The sequence below is a fragment of the Heptranchias perlo genome, chromosome 4, assembly GCF_035084215.1.
Source record: "Heptranchias perlo isolate sHepPer1 chromosome 4, sHepPer1.hap1, whole genome shotgun sequence".
In the NCBI taxonomy this organism is placed as follows: Eukaryota; Metazoa; Chordata; class Chondrichthyes; order Hexanchiformes; family Hexanchidae; genus Heptranchias; species Heptranchias perlo.
This window is the reverse complement of record NC_090328.1, coordinates 55,177,195-55,191,656: the sequence shown is the minus strand read 5'-3', so window position 1 is coordinate 55,191,656 and position 14,462 is coordinate 55,177,195.

The following is a 14,462-nucleotide window of genomic DNA, read 5'->3' as shown; positions in this document are numbered from 1 at the left end:
TTTTACCTTGTTCACCTTCATCACTTTCTGTTTCCCTTCTCGTGTTTGATCAGGTTTCTACTAAAACTCACTTTCACAGCCTCATCTCTTTCCTCAGCAACAGTCTCCAGCTCTGACTTATTCCACATTTCAACTTAAATTCCACCCTTCATGTTTCAGATCCACCCATGATTACAGATATTTCCATGATATTCAGTGTTCCTCGAACCACTGCTCTAGTCGCTTCCTGAGATCCACGTTCAACGCCATGCGCCACCACGTGCACCCTCTCGACCTCTCCGGCAGCACTGACTCACTCTATTTCAGAGTTGTCCTGTTCCGCAGTTCCATTTCATGCTCCGCCACATCTGGCATTTTAACAAAAAACTTTTTTTTCTTCCTTTCAGGTGTCAAGAACCACAAGCTTCAACTACTCTTAGATACCAACGCCCCTCCTGATGCTTCTTCCCCCTCATTTTCCACCAATTTCACCCTTTGTCGTGTTTTCATGACAAAGGGTGAAATTGAACGATCAGTCCTCAGCTTTATCCCCCTACACCCCCACCTCAATGAATTTGGAGCTTGGCACGATGCTGAGCTTTTCTTCCGTCACCTTTGTCTCCGCACCCACTTCTTTGGCCAGGAGTCTTCCCCCACTCCCCGCACATCTTCAGAATTCTCGTTCCACCTGGACCTCTCCCTCTGGCCTCTTATCCTCTCTTAATCGTTTCATTGGGAACTGCCGGCATGACATTGGCCGTCTCAATTTCTCTACTCCCCTCACTCACTCTAACCTACCTCCCTCTGAACTCACAGCACTCCATTCTCTCGGGTCCAATCCTGACATTTTCATTAAACCTGCTGACAAGGGCAGCACTGTTTTTAATATTTTGGTAACAGGCCCCTACCTTGTGGAGGCTGAACGCCAACTTTCCGACTCCTCCTTGTACTTTCCCCTGGACCATGACCTCGCCGCCGAACATCAAGCCGTTGTTTCCCAGACTATCACTGACCTCATCTCCTCTGCGGATCTTCCCCACACCCCACCTCCCCCCACAGCCTCCAACCTCATAGTCCCCCTACTCCACACAGCCTGTTTCTACCTCCTTCCCAAGATCCACAAACAGGATTGCCTCGGTAGACCCATCGTTTCAGCCTTTTCTTGCCCCGTGGAACTTATTTCTTCCCATCTTGACTCTTTTATCGTCCTTTGTCCAGTCTCTTCTGACCTACGTCCACGACTCTTCTGACTCCCTCCGGCACTTTAACAGTTCCCAGTTACCCGGTCCTAACCATCTCCTTTTCACTATGCACGTCCAGTCCCTCTACACCTCCATCCCCCACCAGGAGGCCTGCGGGCCCTCCGCTTCTTTCTTGAACGGAGGCCTAACCAGTCCCCATCCACCACCACCACCCTCTTTTGCCTGGCTGAACTTGTTCTTACGTTGAACTCCACTCACTTCCTCCAAATAAAAGGTGTCGCTATGGGAACCTGTATGGGTCCCAGCTATGCCTGCCTTTTTGTGGTTACGTGGAACATTCCTTGTCCCAGTCCTGCTCAGGTTCCCTCCCTCACCTCTTTTTCAGTACATTGATGTCATAGAAACATAGAAAAAAGGAGCAGTATCTTCGAGCCTGCTCCACCATTCAATATGATCATGGCTGATCTTCTTTCTCAGTACCATATTCCCGCTCTCTCCCCATACCCCTTGATGCTTTTTATGTCTAGAAATCTATCTAGCTCCTTATATATATTCAGTGACTTGGCCTCCACAGCCTTCTGTGGTAAAGAATTCCACAGGTTCACCACCCTCTGCGTGAAGAAATTTCTCCTCATCTCAGTCCTAAGTGTCCTACCCAATATCCTGAGACTGTGACCCCCTCGTTCTGGACCCCCCCCAGCCAGGGGAAACATCCTCCCTGCATCCAGTCTGTCTAGCCCTGTCAGAATTTTATATGTCTCAATGAGATCCCCTCTCATTCTTCTAAACTCGAGTGAATACAGGCCAAGTCGACCCAATCTCTCCTCATACGACAGTCCTGGCATCCCTGGAATCAGTCTGGTGAACCTTCGCTGCCCTCCCTCAATGGCAAATATATCCTTTCTTGGGTGAGGAGACCAGAACTGCACACAATACTCCAGGTGTGGTCTCACCAAGGCCCTGTAAAACTGCAGTAAGACATCCTCGCTCCTGTACTCAAATCCTCTTGCAATGAAGGCCAACATACCATTTGCCTTCCTAACTGCTTGCTGCACCTGCATGTTTGCTTTCAGTGACTGTTGTACAAGGACACCCAGGTCCCATTGTACATCAACATTGCCCAATCTATCATCATTTAAATAATACTCTGCCTTTCTGTTTTTCCTCCAAAGTGGACAACTTCACATTTATCCACATTACACTGCATTTGCCATGTATTTGCCCACTCACTCAACTTGTCTAAATCGCCTTGAAGCCTCTTTGCATCCTCCTCACAACTCACAATCCCACCTAGTTTTGTGTCATCAGCAAACTTGGAAATATTACATTTAGTTCCCTCATCCAAATCATTGATATATATTGTGAGTAGCTGGGGCCCAAGCATTGATCCCTGTGGTACCCCACTAGTCACCGCCTGCCACTCTGAAAAAGACCCATTTATTCCTACTCTCTGTTTCCTGTCTGTTAACCAATTTTCAATCCATGCCAGTATATTACCCCCAATCCCATGTGCTTTAATTTTGCACACTAACCTCTCATGTTGGACTTTATCAAAGGCCTTCTGAAAATCCAAATAAACCACACCCACTAGTTCTCCCTCATCAATTCTACCACTTAAATCCTCAAAAAGCTCCAGTAGGTTTGTCAAACATGATTTCCCTTTCATAAATCCATGTTGATTTTGTCTAATCCTGCTGATATTTTCTAAGTGCCCTGTTATCACATCCTTTATAATAGACTCTAGTATTTTCCGTACTACTGACTACTAACCGGTCTGGAGTTCCCTGTTTTCTCTCTCCCTCCTTTTTTAAATAGTGGGGTTGCATTTGCCACCCTCGAATCTGCAGGAACTGTTCCATATTCTATAGAATTTTGGAAGATGACAACTAATGCATCCACTATTTCCATAGCTACCTCTTTTAGTACTCTGGGCTGCAGATTATCAGGCCCTGGGAATTTATTGGCTTTCAGTCCCATTAATTTCTCCAGCTCTTTTTTTATTAATACTAATTTCCTTTAATTCCTCCTTCTCACTAGTCCCTTGGTTCCCTAGCATTTCTGGGAAGTTATTTGTGTTCTCTTCCGTGAAGATAGAACCAAAGTATTTGTTTAATTGCTCTGCCATTTCCTTGTTCCCCATTATAAATTCTCCTGTTTCTGACTGTAAGGGACCTACATTTGTCTTCACTAATCTTTTTCTTTTTACATTCTTGTAGCAGCTTTTACAGTCCACTTTTATGTTCCTTGCAAGTTTACTGTCATACTCTATTTTTCCCCTCTTAATCAATCTCTTGGTCCTTTTTTGCTGAACTCTAAACTGCTCCCAATCCTCAGACTTGCTACTTTTTCTGGCAACTTTATATGACTCCTCTTTGGATCTAATACTATCCTTAATTTCTTTTGTTAGCCGTGGTTGGACTGCTTTTTCTTTTGTGTTTTTGCGCCAGAGAGGAATGTATAATTGTTGCAATTCATGCATTCGTTCCTTAAATGTTAGCCATTGCCTATCCACTGTCATGTCTTTTAATGAAGCTTCCCAATCTATCGTAGCCAACTCACTCCTTATATCTTCGTAGTTTCCTTTGTTTAGATTTAGGACCCTAGTTTCGGATTGGACTACTTAGGAACATAGGAACAGGAGTAGGACATTCAGCCCCTCGAGCCCGCTCCACCATTTGATAAGATCATGGCTGATCTGTGATCTAACTCCATATACCTGCCTTTGGCCCATATCCCTTGATACCTTTGATTGGCAAAAAGCTGTCTATCTCAGATTTAAAATTAGCAATTGAGCTAGCATCAATTGCTGTTTGCGGAAGAGAGTTCCAAACTTCTACCACTCTTTGTGTGTAGAAGTGTTTTCTAATCTCACTCCTGAAAGGTCTGGCTCTAATTTTTAGACTGTGCCCCCTAGTCCTAGAATCTCCAACCAGCGGAAATAGTTTCTCTCTATCCACCCTATCTGTTCCCCTTAATATCTTATACACTTCGATCAGATCACCCCTTAACCTTCTAAACTCTGGAGAATACAACCCCAATTTTTGTAATCGTTCCTCGTAACTTAACCCTTGAAGTCCGGGTATCATTCTAGTAAACCTACACTGCACTCTCTCCAAGGCTAATATGTTCTTCCGAAGGTGCGGTGCCCAGAACTGCTCACAGTACTCCAGATGCGGTCTAACCAGGGTTTTGTATAGCTTCTGCCCCCTTGTACTCTAGTCCTTTAGCTATAAAGGCCAGCATTTCATTAGCCTTATTGATTATTTTCTGCACCTGTTCATGACACTTCAATGATCTATGTACCTGAACCCCGAAGTCCCTTTGGACATCCACTGTTTTTAACTTTTTACCATTTAGAAAGTACCCTGTTCTATCCTTTTTTCATCCAAAGTGGATGACCTCATATTTGCCTACATTGAATTCCATTTGCCACAGTTTTGTCCATTCACCTAATCTATCAATATCCCTTTGTAATTTTATGTTTTCATCTACACTGCTTACAATGTCACCAATCTTTGTTGTGGAGATGCCGGTGATGGACTGGGGTTAACAATTGTTACCAATCTTTGTGTCATCGGCAAACTTAGATATGAGACTTTCTATGCCTTCATCTAAGACGTTAATAAATATTGTGAATAATTGAGGCCCCAAGACAGATCCCTGCGGGACTCCACTAGTCACATCCTGCCAATGTGAATACCTACCCATTATCCCTACTCTCTGTCGCCTTTCGCTCAGCCAACATCCTAACCTAGTCCGTACATTTCCCTTGATTCCATGGGCTTCTATCTTAGCTAACAGTCTCTTATGTGGGACTTTATCAAATGCCTTCTGGAAGTCCATATAAATAACATCCATTGACATTCCCCTGTCCACTACTTTAGTCACCTCTTCAAAAAATTCAGTCAGGTTTGTCAGGCACGACCTACCTTTCACAAATCCATGCTGGCTCTCTCTGATTAACTGAAAATTTTCGAGGTGTTCAGTCACCCTATCCTTAATTATAGACTCCAGCATTTTCCCCACAACAGATGTTAGGCTAACTGGTCTATAATTCCCTGGTTTCCCTCCTTTCTTAAAAAGTGGAGTGACTTGCAATTTTCCAATCTAGAGGGACGGTTCCTGAATCTAGAGAACTTTGAAAGATTATAGTTAGGGCATCTGCAATGTGCTCATCAACTTCCTTTAAAACCCTGGGATGGAAACCATCTGGTCCTGGGTATTTGTCACTCTTTAGTGCTATTATTTTCTTCATTACTGTTGTTTTACTTATGTTAATTTTATCGAGTCCCTGTCCCCGATTCAATATTAGTTTTCTTGGGATTTCTGGCATGCTATACTCCCCATTGTCAATGACAATATCACCACTTTCAGTTTTTAAGGGGCAACACTGCTCCTGACCACCCTTTTTTTCCTAATATAACTATAAAAGTTCTTCATATTGTTTTTGATATCCCTTGCAAGTTTCTTTTCATACACTCTTTTTGTAGCTTTTACTATCTGTTTTGTTGATCTTTGTATCTTTCCCATTTGCCAGGATCTGTGCCATTTTTTGCCTTTTTGTATGCTCTTTCCTTATGTCTTATATTGTCCCATACCTCTTTAGTTGTCCATGGCTGTTTTTTTTGGCAAGTAAGAGTTCTTGCCCCTCAGTGGTATAAACCGATTCTGTATCACATTAAATGTTTCTTTAAATATTTCCCACTGATCATCAGCCGTTTTACCCATTAACAGATTTGCCCAGTTTACTGTGGACAGTCTCTGTCTCATCCCATTGAAGTTGGCCTTGCCCAAGTCTAGAATCTTAGCAGCTGATTCACTTTTTTCCCTTTCAAACACTACCTTGAACTCGATCATGTTATGATCGCTATTGGATAGATGTTCACGCACAGTTAAGCTGTTAACTAAATCTGGTTCATTACTCATTACTAAATCTAGTATGGCTTGCCCCCTTGTTGCCTCTAGGACATACTGCTGTAGAAAACTATCCAGGACACACTCAAGAAATTCACTATCTTTCTGACAGTTGCTAGTCTGCTTTTCCCAATCTATGTGAAGGTTAAAGTCCCCCATTAAGACCGCCTATGCCTTTGTTACACGCTTGTCTAATCTCTGCATTTACACAGTCTAGCACTTCAGAGCTGCTGCCAGGGGTCCTATATACAACTCCCACTATAGTCTTAGATCCTTTCCTATTTCTCAATTCAACCCATAAAGTGTTGGCTGCTTACCTCTCGTTATATCCTCCTTTATCATTGAAGTGATTTAGGGCCCGATATTAGGAGGGCGGCGGGGGGCAGCGGGGGGTAGCGGGGGGTCGACTGGGTACGTGGGTAACGTGCCCAGTGAAATCGGGGTGCTCCGCACGCGATCGCGGCTTGATTGAAGGTACTTACCTTTGCTTCCGGGTTTCGCGCTGGAAAGCTGCGCAGCGGGCAGACTGCGTGTGCGCAGCATAAGCTGTGAGCTGGAGGAGCCCTATTTAAAGGGGCAGTCCTCCACTGACTGATGCTGCAGGAAATAGGAAAAATTACAGCATGGAGCAGCCCAGGGGGAAGGCTGCTCCCAGGTTTAATGATGCCTCACTCCACGTCTTATTGGATGGGGTGAGGAGGAGGGGGAGGACAGAGATCTTGCTCCCGGCGGGCAGGAGGAAGTGGCCTGCCTCTGCCACCAGGAAGGCCTGGCTCGAGGTGGCAGAGGAGGTCACCTGCACCACCAACATATCGCGCACCTGCATACAGTGCAGGAGGCGCTTCAATGACCTAAGTAGGTCAGCCAAAGTGAGTACACTTACTCATTCCCCTACACTCCGTTTGCCACATCACTGCCCCCACCCCACATCTCCTTCTACACTGCCAACACTATCACGTCACTCGTCACACCCACTCAAAGCTCATCCTCATCTTACCTGCACTTACTCACCTCACCAGTACTCATCCCACCACTACCACTCAACCCAATCCTCATACAATCTCATGGCTCTATCTCATACTCACCCTCTCATGCATCTCTTTCACGGTCAGCCTCACCCAACCTGCCACTACCTGTGCTGCAGCCACAGGGCATGCATCACATATGTGCAATCGGAAGCGTAAGGCAAACGTGTCATGAGCATAAAGGGGATGCACAAGGGCGTTTAAGGGTTTGTCATGGTTTTTACTTATGTGAGTTGATCAGAAATTAAATATAACATATATTGTCACCACTACTGCCACGTCTTTGCGAATCTTGTCTGGTTTGTGCAATAATGCCTTTTCCTAAGGATCACTATGAAGCGAGGGTAGTGCCTTCTGCAACCTATCTCTCTCTGCCGTTGCCCTCCCTCCTGCTGTGCAGGTGGATGTGTCACAGCACTGCGTTGTGGAGCTCCACATGTCAGAGGTGGATGGCGTGGCCGGCAAGGCTGGTGATGCTGTTCGTCCTCCGAGGAGGTCATGACTGCAGCTACGGCGGCCCCCATCTGGAAGATGTACATTTGAGGGGGTCCGCAAGGTAGGTAAATGTGTCTGGACACCGGGGTAAGTGTGCAAGTTGGTGAATTTTATTGTTAGGTGGAGGGTGGTCGAGGCCAAATTTTCTCCCAAGTGACCGAGTGGCCTCCTGCAATGAGTGAGGGTCTCCCCCGCCCCCCCCACCTGTCAAATGGACCTTTGCTGCTGCCACAGGCTGATGGCTGCAACATGTCTATTTCAACTGGGAGTGTTTCCCCCAGTGCGGGAAACAGTCCCAGTTGATCTGAAAATCCCACTCCTCCTAAAGTATCAGGTCAATCAGGTCTGTAAACGACCTGAAGTACCTGGTTAATTACTTCAAGTGGCATCCCGCCGGCTTTAATTGCCGGCGGGAGTCCCACATGCGGGGGCTGCGCGTGCATGTCGGCACGTCACTGGGGAACCCGGAAGTGGGTGGGTTGGAGCTGGGCTCCGGACCCGCCCCGGGAATCCCTGATTTTCGCAGCCCCCCCACCACGAACGCACCCGCTCGGGGGTGCGAAAATCAAGCCCTTAATCTCTAATCACTAAGGCTACTCCTCCCCCTCTTCCATTTTCCCTATCTCTCCTGTAGACGTTATAACCCGGTATATTTAGTTCCCAATCCTGACCATCCTGCAGCCATTTCTCAGTAATAGCTATCATGTCATACCCTCCAATTTGAATTTGTGCCTGTAGTTCATTTAATTTATTCCTTGTACTCATTACGTTTGAATATAGAACTCTTAGTTGGGCCACACACCCTAGCCTGTCCTTCAGCTTTGACGCTGGGTTAATCGCTTTACACCTTCTAGTTTTCACTGTATCTGTAGTGCCTAAAGCACACTTTCTTTCTGCTGCTCTACGCTTTTCCCTTTCACTTGTTCTTGAACAACTATTTGTATTGTAAATATCCCTTGGGTCTTCCCCTCACTTGCTGCTTCCAACTTTACTCTCTTCTGACTCCCCGCTCAGGTTCCCATCCCCCTGCCACTCTAGTTTAAACCCTCACCAACAGCAGTAGCAAAGCCCCCTGGAAACTTCACTTTCCATCTTAATGAAGAATTCTATCATGTCACTCTTCCCTAAATGACGTCGCACAACAGGATTATTAATTAACCCCTTCTCATTGCACAATACCCAATCTAGGATAGCCTGTTCCCTAGTTGGCTCCTCAACATACTAGTCTAAAAAACCATCTCGTACACATTCCAGGAATTCATTCTCCACAGTATTATTGCTAATTTGGTTTGGCCAGTCTGTATGTAGATTAAAGTCACCCATGATTACTGTAGTACCCTTGTTACATGCATCTCTAATTTCCTGTTTGATCCCATCCCCTACATTACCACTACTTTTTGGAGGCCTATAGACAACTCCCACCAGTGTTTTCTGCCCCTTAGTGCTTCTTAACTCCACCCAGGCTGATTCTACATCTTGATTTTCTGAGCCAATATCCTTTCTCACTATTGCTCTGATTTCATCCCTTACTAGCAACGCCACTCCACCTACTTTTCCTTTTTGCCTGTCCTTCCTAAATATCGAACACCCTTGGATATTGATGACTGTATTGGTGCCGTTTCCTGCTCTCGCCCCGACTTTGAAAATTTCATCAACTTTGCTTCCAATTTCCACCCTTCCCTCGCCTTTACATGGTTCATCTCTGGCTCTTCCCTTCCCTTCCTCAACTTCTCTATCTCCATTTCTGGGGATAGGCTGTCAACCAATATCTACTATAATAAAAACATAAAATGCTGGAGGAGCTCAGCAAGTCAGGCAGCATCTAAGGAAACACAGTTAATGTTTCAGGTCGAGGACCTTTCGTCAGAACTGGAAGATGTTAAGAGTTAAAGTTTTTAAGCAAGTACAGAACCAGGGAAAGGGTGGGGGGGAGGAAAGAGGGGAAGGAAAGAACAAAAGGGAAGGTCTGTGGTTGGGTAGAGAGCATAAGGGATTAAATGACAAAAGGGATGATGGTGTCGGGCAAGGAGAGTGGTAATGGGACAGGTTAAGAAACAGAAGATTGATCAGGAGTAGCTGGAAATGACAGCAGCAGAACCATTACCAGCACTATCTTTTGCCTGGCTCTGTTCTTGCTTAAAAACTGTCAACTCGTTAACAACTTCTAGTTCTGATGAAAAGTCATTGACCTGAAACATTACCTCTGTTTCTATATCCACAGATGACTTGCTGAGCATTTCCAGCATTTTCTGTTTTTATACCTGAAAGTATTGTGGGATAGGTTTTGTGAATGCTGATTGTTCATTGATTGGCTCCTGGCTGCTCTGGATTGTCATTGAAGAGCCAGAAGGATGCTGATTTTACTGAAGTTATATAGGCCTCTGTTGGTCAACTCCATGATTTATGGCGGCTGAATGCAAGGGCTTCGGCCAGGCCTCAAATATTGGTTCTCCACAATTTTAAAGAACACTTCTTATTTCTTCCTACAAGTAAATATTTTGTATTACAAGTACTTCTGTACAGAATATCTTCCTTTAAATATTTTTGCAACCCATACTATTTCAAGGTAGAGATAAAAAGGAAGGAAAAAATGTAAAATCTAGAAATTTGTTATGTAAACTGGAACAGGACAGTGGGTCGATCAGCTTCCGAAAGAAAAAGATAGGCTTTCCTCTTATCTTTCTTGGCTGTTTCCTTGTGCTCCAGTGTCCAGAGCTAATGTACGTTGACCAGATGCTTTAATTTTTTGGCATACAGTTTTATGGATTCGCATGTAAACTATCAGTAAATTTCCACCACAAACAGAAATTGTTGATTCCATTCCCAGGATTTGCCAATCCTCATGTAAACTCAGGCAGTCACTTTAATTTTTTCTTGTCACTAGTTTAAAGACTAGTTTGGGGAATATATCAGTGGGTTCCAAGACCTTGGTATTTAAGTAGTAGTTGAACCAGCCAATGCAGCATAACCTGATGTAAAATCTTGTGACAATTCTACTGTCGTGAAATTGGTCAACAGTTTTATGTATGTAGTGGTCATTTTATTGGCTAAAGGTTTGTTAACTATAATCTGAATTATTCCTTTAAAAATAATAAAAAGGGGCTTGATGCATATGAGGTACTTTATTATATAACCCAGCTTTCTAAACAGCTATTGTAGAATGTATCCCTTTCATACTGTCCACAGTCCAGTAGGTGTTTGTTGCAGTGTGGATATTGACATTGTAAATGGTTCCTTTCCCTCAGGTCCTTGTCCCCTTCCCTTTTTAAAACCACCGTCATCTCCCCTATTCTCAAAAAGAACCCCATCCTTGACCACTCTGTCCTTGCAAACTATCACCCCCATCACCAACCTTCCTTTCCTCTTAAGTCCTTGAACGTGTGGTCGCCTCCCAATTCCGTGTCTATCTTTACGGCAACTTCACGTTTAAATCTTTTCAATCTGGTTTCTGCTGCCATAGCACTAAAAGGGCCCCAATCAAAGTCACATGATATATCCTCTAAATGTAACCGTGGTGTATTTTCCCTCCATGACTCTTCTCCAACCTTTGACACGGCCGACCCCACCATCCTCCTGCAACATTGTTCTTCCGTTGTCCAGCTCAGTGGGACTGCCCTCGCTTGGTTCTACTCTTGCTATTCTGATCATAGCCAGAGCATCTCCAGCAGTGGCTTCTTATCCTGCCACTGCACTGTTACTTCTGGAGCCCCCAAAGATGTAGCCTTAGCCCCCTCCTCAAGCTCGTCTACATGCTGCCATTTGGTGACATCATCCAAAGGCGTGGGGTCAACTTCCATATTTACACTGACACCCAGCTCTACCTCTTCACCATCTCTCTTGTCCCTTCCACTGTCTGACATCCAGTCTTGGATGAGCTTAAATTTGCTCAAGTTAAACAATAGGAAAACGGAGGTAATTGGCTTTCCCCCCCCCCTACAAACTCTGTACAATCACCAGCAATTCCATCCCCCATCTCAGTCACTGTATTAGATTGAACTAGACTGTACTCCACCTCGATGTCCTATTTGACACTGAGCTGAGCTATTGCCTGTCTCCACCTCCATAACATTACCCACCTCTGACTGTCTCAGCCCATCTGCCGAAACTCTCATCCATGCCTTTGTAACCTCTAGACTCGACTATTCCAATGCTTTCCTGGCCAGTCTCCCATCCTCTATACTCTGTAAACTTTAGCTTATCTAAAACACTGCTGCCTGTATACTGCACCAAGTACCACTCATTTATTGCTCCTATCCTCACTACATTGGCTCCCGTCCCCCAACACCTCCAATTTAAAATTCTCATCCTCGTGATTAAATCCCTTCATGTCATGCCTTGCCTCTCACTATCTCTGTAGCCTCCTCTAGCCCTACAACCGTCCGAGAACTCTCTGTTCCTCCAATTACGGGCTCTTGTGCAATCCGCCCCCCCCCCCCCCCTTTGACAACCGTCCCTTCCACACTCTGGAATTTCTTCTGTAAACCCCTCTGCATCTCCATCTCCTCTTTTAAGACCCTCCTTAAAATCCACCTCTTTCATCAAGCCCTTGGTCACCCCTCCTAATAACTCCTTCTTTGGTCCAGCATCCATTTTTGTCTGACAACACCTCTATAAAGCACCTTGGGATGTTTTTCCATGATAAAGGTGCTATATAAATGCAAGTTGTTAATCTTGTCTGAACAGATAAAATGGTTTCAATTTTATTACTTGTTATTGCACCCTTTTTTAGTTGACTAAATAGTTCATGTAGACTTTTGTTTGTTAGAGACCTGGCTCTTTATACCTTCAGATGGTTAGCTGTACAGCTGAACTTGGTGTTTTACTTTTATAAGTACTAACTATAGTGAACATAAAAATTTGTGGAACTTATAGGACCCAGAATTGCTGGATGGGAATTCTGGCAGTTGACTAAAGGCCATTGAGCCATCCCAAATCACTGGAACGGGATCATTTTAATTTTCGGGCAGGAGGCCCACGATGAGGGGAAGCAGAGGCTCTTATTGGGTAAGAAGGCATAATTTAAAAAAAAAAATTTTCCCTGAAGGGAAACATTGGCCTGCAATGGGGAGGTAATTGGTCCCCTTCAGGATCAATTGCCATAGCTGCAAAATCCTTTGGGTCCTTTGGAAGGCTCAGTACAGAATCCACACCTGCTCCTAAGATTGATGTGTTGGACGGAATTCCTGGAGTACCCCAGTAATGTATCCCAGGCACACCCTGAAGCTGCTGCATAGATGTTTGGGGTGGCGGTGAGCAGAATTTCTGATGGCGGGCAAATGGATGAAATCCAGTGGATCCAGGTTCTGCTCAAATTTCTATTTTCCCCCACAAGTGATCTGCCCAGGTTGGACCATTGGAACTTCAGGCCCAGGAAGCTTTGTTTCTTTTTTATATTAGTTCTCTTTTTCATCTGTAGAAACTTCCCAGTGTTCCTCATGTAAGTTCTGTGCTGCTGCAACTTGTTTATCTTTTAGAATCTGAAATTTAGCATCTCAGCAATATCAATCTTGTGACATAGTTTTGGATTAGATTACAGGATGTGCACTCAGCACTATATAGTTAGTTTTGTGACAATAAGGATTAAAAATAGAGCCCTAATTCATTGCAATAAAAGTTGCTCTTGTCCTTTCTCAAGTGCAGAAGACAATTTCTTGTGGTAAATTCCAGAATATTGAACTTGTTGTAAAAACCAACATTTTATTCAGATCTCCATTAAAAATCAAGAAATTTACCAATCAAGATCAGCCAGAAGATTAATTGAATTCCAACAAAACTGGTTTCCATTTTCCATTTGTTTAGTACAAATGAGTTTTACTTTGCTTAAACACAATTCTCCTTTAACCACATGTTGGCATCAACTTATATTACGCTAGTCGCAGTTTCTAAGTTCAAAAGTAAAAAGTTCATGTTCTTTAAAACTTAGTGATGTGCTACCCCTGTATAATGGTCATTGGGTAATTCTTTTGGATGACTCTTCATTTACAATTGAAGTATCTTCACACCCTGATTACATACACTGTTGTGATGTCCAGTAAGGTCAGCACTTGTTAGCTTTATTGTGAGTTTCCTATGTCAGTACATCCCAGCAGCCAAAAAGTAACGAGACTTCCAATTCAAGTTTATTTCCCAATTATCTGTTGCTGTCTCGCCTTCACATGGTGACATTCCTCCCAGTCTATTACCAAATAGAACTCTGAATTAGGCTATTGTGTGTAAGTTTCAGATGGTTGCAGAAATGAATGGGGAAGCATTAACATGACTTTCTTTAAATGTGTATTTGCACTTTTGCTGTGTGTAGTTATTTTTTAAAAAGAGAGCAAAAAACTAGCCTTAATTTCTGTAAACAGCACTTAAACTCATGCTGTAGAATGAAGACAATGGGTTTCTATTTGAATGAGCTCACTGATATTAAAAGACTTCCACCTTAAAGTGCACCACATTGTCATTACTGTGGTGCAAAATAGTGTCCGTACACGTTTTAACTAAGCAATTACCAGCTCAGTTTGAGAATCTGGCATTTGATGTCCAAGACTACCTATTCTGAAAATAGAGAATTTGAATAACTTGTACGATAGTGGATTAATAAATCTTCATTTTATTCTGTTACAGTTGTAAACTTGTAATTCTATGGGGTGAGTTTCAACAGTATTTGAAAACGGGTGAGGTCTGCAATCATCAAGCGGGTCTGTAAATGGGCGAGCAACACGCCTCCAGCTTTTGGGTGGGAGGCTCCTTAAATATGCAATTTGGAGTACATTGCTGGTTGTAGGACCCTATTTGCAATTTGTAGCCTCACCAGTGGCCTTTACTGGAGCTGCCGGTGGCTGTTCAAGAAAAGATGAAGACA